The 7,284-nt window shown below is 42.1% G+C and overlaps 1 long non-coding RNA gene across 1 annotated transcript; it reads right to left on the bottom strand.

Moving 5' to 3' along the window:
- Nucleotides 1–1,021: 1,021 nt before the first annotated feature.
- LOC144304821 (uncharacterized) lies at nt 1,022–6,364 on the bottom strand. Its single transcript, XR_013371795.1, has 3 exons — nt 6,244–6,364; nt 2,712–2,751; nt 1,022–2,579 (listed from the first exon to the last, which is right to left on the bottom strand). It is a non-coding gene; the product is annotated as an uncharacterized LOC144304821 (long non-coding RNA).
- Nucleotides 6,365–7,284: the final 920 nt, after the last annotated feature.

Raw genomic sequence — 7,284 nt, 5'->3', positions numbered from 1 at the left:
GGGCCATGTCTCAACACAATCTCTTTAGATTCACGGTGGAATGGCAATTATTTAAAATTGGCTCAGGTCTGCATACTCCACTGGATTCTTTTTTATCCCACTTTAAGTCTTTCCCTTGGGACAGCTTAAACAGCTCTATCTTTTTAATGACAAACTATCCATCGACAGGACTGGAAATGAAATCAAGCTTTTGTTTAGCAACCAGTCTGTTTATTTATTTTCCAAGTTCATGAGTTTATATGTATGCTGCTCTTAATGGGCAGTGCATAAAAATGCCTCTTTTTATTTTCTTTTCATTTGCATTGTTGCTGATAATGGCTATTATCAAGCCATTAGAGGCAGAAAAGTACCGTTTTTGACTTCCAAGATGGGCTGCATTTGTGTATGCATGTTCTATGCAGATTGGCCAATATGTTAAACTTTCTTTTTTATTTCTTCCTCTGATATAGATGGCTCTATGTCAGCCACATAATGTTTCTCACTGATGCATGGAATTAATTATATATAATATATATAATCATATATATATATGTTTGTGTAATTACCTATATATTTATATGTACATACATGTATGTATATGCATACATATACACTCACATACATATATACTCATGTATATGTATATACACAAGCACATTCATACACATATACATACACACATACACACAGAAAATCTGGTGTTTCAATCAAAATGAAAAGTCTGCGCCAGGGATATGAAATGAGTTCTATTCCACATCAAAATCTGAAGCATTGTTATGTAAATCTATGACACCATGGTCTTGTTTTACACAAAAGGCTTGATGGACTGAGTCCCATACATAGCCCATTTAAGCTTTCATAGTTAACTAAAATCATTGTTGAGTTGTATCTGAGAGGCACAACCATATGGATAAAAACTAAGGAAAGTTATCCATTATTCAGATGTTTCTAAATGTCTGTTTATTGTAAGAGCACAAAATAGTCAAATTTGGAAGCTGATGTTTTAAAAGATTTTATCGATTCTTGAGAGCAGCTTGCACAGAGTATAGGTTATTAGATTCTTTCGTGAGAGGGTCAGAAGAGGATATTCATTTTTTGTTTTCATTAGCATTTTAGGTGAGATGGACAAAAGGAAGTTAACTAGCATTTGTTGGATATTATAATGTCCTAGCTCTTTTATAAATATTATTTGACATTGTCCTCTATGAAGGAGGTCATGCTTTAAAATACACATTACTTCTATGAAGTATTGTCTTCATTTTATTTGTTGGTGGAGCTGGGACCAAAAGTAACTGTGGCCAGCATGGAAAGGTTGGAAGGACAAGACCCAAACATGAAGGAAGGCGTGATTGTTTTGTAGATTAAGAAAGCTAAGCTCATTCTTGTGGTGGGATCAAGGCCTGGAGAGACAGACCAAATTAGAGCAGTGGTTTTGGACTAGGGCATTTTGCTCTCCTAGAGAACGCTCAGCAATGTCTGGAGATATTTGTGGTTGTCACACTGGAAGTAAGGGTGCCACTGGCATACAGTGGGTAGAGGCCAAGGATGCTTCAAAACACGCTACAATGATTAGAAAAGGCCTCCACAACAAAAAAGTATCTGGTCCCAAATGTCAATGATGCTGAAGCAGAGAAACCCTTCATTCTCGAGTCCCCTGGGACTCCTGATGCTCCTCTGTATTTTATCACTCCTGCCAGTTTTTAGAGATCAGCATTTTAATCAAGATCTGGGAAATGAATGTTGTAATGATGGCATGTGCATTGGGAAGAAGCATAAGGTAGAGGGACCAAGGCACATCCCGACTCTGCTACCTGTAAGTCGTACCTCTTGGGGAAATGATTTACCCTCTTGATGACTGAGTTTCCTCACGTGCACATTAGGGAAATACTAGCCTAAACCCCGTGAGGTTCCTGAAAGGATGAAGTGAGCTATTGCACGTGAAGAGTTTAGTGAGACACCAGGTACAGAGTAAATGTTCAACTACTTCGCTGTTATTTTTATTTTCATTGCTGTTATTAGTGCTTTGTCTTTTATTTCCATTTTTCTGGAGAGCATTCAGTTTTTAATACTACCTTTTCTTTTTTAAGAAAGCTTTTATCTCAAGGTTAGGTAGACCTGCTTTCACTCGTGTTTGATTACAGACTGCAGCAGAATCCGAATGAGGAGGAGGGGGCCAAGCTGCAGGAGGAAGCTGTGGGCTATTTTTAAAAGAAATGCTCGTCTATGCACAACTCCACAAACTCTTCCAGTGTGGTGGTGTCTGTATCTTAGTGCCACACCCAACGCTCCCCGAGAGTCCCAGTCCTTGCTACAAAGCGCAGCAGCCTCTCCATAGCTCGGGGATCTAGCATGGGGGATCGGGGATCGGAGCTTGGCCTCCAGCCCAGGGCTGTTGTTACAGCTAAGGAGAGCATCAGGCCGCCCCAGGGAGCTCACTGCACGTGTCTTGGGTGGCCTAAAATCACAGTCACTGAGCATGAGAAAGACAGGGCCAGAAAGAGGAAATGGGTGAGGGTGGTGACAGAAGGGAGCCAGAAAGAGAACGATCTAGGTATTACAGAACTTACAGGGTTCGTTCAAGAAACTTGCTCACGGCCACACTGCAAATAAATGAAGAAACCACAATTAAAACTCCAGAAATTCTTCTTCTCCAGCCTTCTGCCATTCTTCAGACTTAAAGGAGTCCGCTCATCAGAGAAGCTATCAGCAGGATCCTGAATCCAGGTACTTACAAGAAAGGCAGATAGAGGCAATCTTGTTATTGATAAAACACTGTAAAGAATGAAATGGAATGTGTTGTTTACTGCCGAGTACAGAAAACAGAGAAATAAGAAATATCCATCAAATCTCCCACATAGAAAATAAACTTTCTGTGGAAAGGTAAGAGGGAATTCCTGTGTTAGATGTCAAATCCTTTTGTTGGTTGTCTTCTGCCTACGGGTGACTGGGCAGCAATACCCCGGGGCAGATGTGGCTTGTACTCTTGTTTGTCAATTGGAAGATGCCACTCTGTCATTTGGGGCCTCATGAATAACTGGAAAATTCCTTGGGAAAACTGTCATCCTAACTAGTGTATGTCCACCCCTGAAAGGAAGAGTTGATTTATTATAAAGTTCTGAAGCATCTGTGAAGGTTATCAACGACATTTATGGAAATGGTGAAGCTTACCATGGCCATCAGCACCACCATCACCAATACCACCACCCCAAATCATCAACCTCGTCTTCCTCGTCACCAACAGCACTGCCGCCACCACTATCATCATCAACATTATCACTATAATCCATCCATCACCACCCATCATCTTCATCATCACCACCACCACCACCACCAGCAGCAGCAGCACCACCACCATCAGAGGCACTGCCAGCACCACCATCATCTTAATCATCACTACCGTCGTCGTGATCATTGTCACCATCATCATCATCGCCACCAAATTGTCTTCATTATTATCACCTTCATCATGAACATCATCATGATCACCGCCACAACTGTTCTTATTGCTGTGTATCAGGGATTGGGTTTGTATTAAGTATTTCATTTAGCACTCACATCATGAGGCAGGTAATCTTATTCATTAACATTCCTTTCTTTATAGTTGTGGAAACTCAGACTCAAATGGGTGAAATAGTTTATCAAGGATCATACTCGGAGGGACATTTCCTGGTACATGGCCACTTGTTAACATCATGCCCATTCTTCTAGGACTGATGCAAAAGTTCTGTCCTTTATGAAGCCACTCCAAATCCTCACTATTTTTTAAAGATTTTATTTATTAGAGAGAGAGAGAGAGAGAGAGAGAGAACCAGGGCGGGAGATCAGAGGGACAAACAGGTTCCCTGCTTAGTGTGGAGCCCAACATGGGGCTCTGTCCCAGGACCCTGAGAACATGACCTGAGCCAAAGTCAGATGATAACTGACTGAGCCACCAAGGAGCCCCCCCAAATCCTATGTGTGTATCACTTATGACGGCACAGTCTGAGCTGCATTCTGCTTGGTAGTATGCAGCTAATCAGACATCCCGTCCAGCCAAGAAATGAGAGGCTAGAGTCTATTATTTGCCAGCACATAGTCAGCTCTTAATACATTGGATGGTTGCAGTACGGGTGGCCTTTGAATACATTTTACAAAGATTCTGAATCTTTTCCTGGATCCAAATTAAACCACTAAAATATACATTTATCTGTCTAATAATGTAGTAGCTGAAATACTCCCAGCTTGACAAACACAAGATAAGGAGAAAAAATTGTGTTTAACTCCAAGGCTAACCAAGTTAGATGTTTTCTGCTAAAAACAAAACCAGGATCCTTTCCACTAGAAATAGAACTCTTGATTTAGCCTTTGCAGAAGCCTTGGGCCTGGGGGCCAGGCCACTCTGTCCTGCTTCACTATGAACTATCAGTCCCTTGCAAGGTTAGAGCCCTTACCAGGCCAGGGTTAGTTAATTCACTGTTTACAGGGCAGTGAGCTCTTCAGCAGCAGACTTTTATATTCACATTTCTCTGATTCCCTGTTTTAGCACAAAGCCTACAACAAAATGGATGCTGGATCATTTTTTGGATGAATGAATGAATTTGTTCTTTTTTAAAAAATTTATTCTTTATTTATTAATTTTCCCAACTGTGAAAGGCAAGAAAGTATGTTAGGTGAGCCTCAGGGAAAGCGCCAGATCTCATGTGATAAAAGGGTATGGGAATCCATTGTTATTAGGTCTGATTCAGAGCAGTGATGGCTGCAGTACTCCTATGCAGTTTTGGAGAAGATGAAAAAGAGGCTTAATCAGGCTGGCTGAGCCATTAATTTGACATTATCTTTATCTTTGCAAGTGAGAGACGCAACTACTGCTTCGGAAAGAACCCAGAGGATGTTTCTTTTCCCCTTTTCTTCAACTCTGATATTGCAGAGCAAGTTCAACTAAACTAATCCAATCCTCATCCCTCCACCCTTTTGTATTGAGAAGGAGAGGTAGGAGAAGGGGAAGGGTGGAGGGAGGAGGAGATGATGATGATGAGCCTCCATGGGCATCAGCTCTGAGTGTGAGCGCCAGCAAGACGAAGCAGGGAAATACTGGAATTGAAGACACCCTTGCCCTCTACCTGAGGCACAAACAAGGTGGAGAACTGGTCTCCATCAGGTTCCAGGCAGTGGCTAATTCAACGGGCCACTCAGGCTACTCCCAGATGTGGGCCTCTCCAGTCAGGTCTTCACCAGCTTCGGGGAGGAAAAGCTCAGCCACACAAAGGGGAATACGAGATTGGTAGAGAGAGGAAATCTATAGCATCTCAAAGGCCTTCAACACACATGGATGCAAAAAGCCCAGCATAAATTTTCTCCACACTCAGTGCCTTGGGAAGACATTTGGGAAGATGGCGCTGTACAGTTAGAGCTACTTTCTAGGGGCAAGTTTCTTTAATGGTTTATGGCCAAAACCAGAGGACTGAACCTTCCCTTGTCTACAAAGAGAGACCAAGATAGAAGGCTCTGGAGATTTGCAGACTTTGGAGACATGCCATTGTCATCTCTTCCCTGACTACTTCATTGCTTCATGCCTGGTCTCCCAACACCCATTCACCCATTCTTACCTCCTTCCACCTTGTTCCCGTCACACCAAGGAGAGAAATTCAAGGCTGACTATATTATTCTCTAGCTGAAACATTTTAATGCCTTTATACTCCTTTTAGAACAAATAACAGAATATCAGTAATCTTAGCAGGGTCCTGCGTGATCTGGGCACCGGCCATGTCTCCAGTGTGTCCATGCAGCTCTTTCTCTTGACCTCTGGATTCCAGTTACATCAGCTTCTCTTTAGTTTCTTAAGCACTTCGTGGGGCCCTATCCCTTCATCTACTTACTTTTGACACAAATACCATCTGTCCTTGAGATCTCAGATCTGTCTTCTCTCCTCCACGGACATTTGCTCTGAAGAAACAGCCTCGGTCAAGGCTCTATCTCTGTCATATGTCCTCAAAGCACCCTGCACTTTTCCTTCATATCATTGAAATTAAGATGTGCAAGTTGTAAGTATAGACATATTTCTGTATCCTCTGCATCTACAGCATTGCCTTCAACATGGCAAGTACTCAATACATATTTGTTAAATAAAAGTTATGAAAGGTTATCTCAAAAACAGAGAGAGAGATTGAGAGAGAATGAATTAGGGTCACGTGAGAGGCTAGTTAATTACCATGTTAATGCTTCAAATATCTCAACTAAGACCAATATTTGATCTATGTTTCTGTGCATGTATATGTATGTGCCCACCTTTCCGACTCTGCCTTGGTAGCCTTGAACAATGTATGCGGGGCATCACAGAAATGTTATTAATCCTGACTTGAATATACAGGAACAAAGTTCTGTCCAGAGATAGAGATTTTTAGATTCTGGTTCCAAAGTGACTGGGTGTGTGACCTCTGTTTATTACATCATCTCTCTGACTTGCCTAATTCTCATTTGTAATGACAAAACCCTCATCTTTCAATGACTTGGATAAGTCGTATTGTGTGCAAAGCTAACCTAGATATATATGAAAATAGAAGACTCCATCTCAGCCCTTGGGAGCCTTCCAGTTTAACAAGAAGTAGGCAAATAAATAGTTCTTTTTTGAAAAAAGAGATTTTATCATTTATTTAAGAGATAGAGAGAGTGCAAATAAGTGGGAGGGAGGGGCAGAGGCAGGGAGACGGGCGTACTCCCTACTAATCAGGGAGCCTGATACATGAGGCTCGATCCCAGGACCCCAAGATCATGACCTGAACTGAAGGCAGACACTTAACTGACTGAGCCACCCAAGTGCCCCAGTAAATCTTTACAGTAACAAGGTAAGTACCATTTTCAAGATTTGGATACAGGGTTTGGGGAGCAGAGAAGGAAACCAATTCATGGCACTGTTTGGAGGAGTCAAGGATAGCTCTCTGGACAGGGACACTTTGACAATTAAGCTAAAGGATGAACTCACCTACCACAGATGGAACAGCAGTAGGCACCTGCTCTGGGGCTGGAAAATTCTTAGTGGAAATCCTACTCTACCTCTCACTCACTGAGAGCAGATTTCTACTTCACTCTCTGGGACTATCTTCCTCATCCACAAAATGGGACTGAATAGCCCCCCTCTTCCATGTTGGGGAGATACTGTACACAAAGTACTTCTTATCAAAAGATCCAACCCACAGTAGGTGCTCAGTAAATGGTAGCTTGACTTCATCATTCTTCCTCTGCTCCATTTCAGTGACTGGCAGGTCAGGGAGCATGCTTCTAATGGATTCATATTTCTGCAGGGAATGGTTTGCATAACTACGCTAAGGG

Source organism: Canis aureus, chromosome 3 (assembly GCF_053574225.1).
Source record: "Canis aureus isolate CA01 chromosome 3, VMU_Caureus_v.1.0, whole genome shotgun sequence".
NCBI lineage: Eukaryota > Metazoa > Chordata > Mammalia > Carnivora > Canidae > Canis > Canis aureus.
The sequence above is the reverse complement of the archived record's forward strand: the minus strand, read 5'-3'. Positions and strand labels throughout refer to the sequence as shown.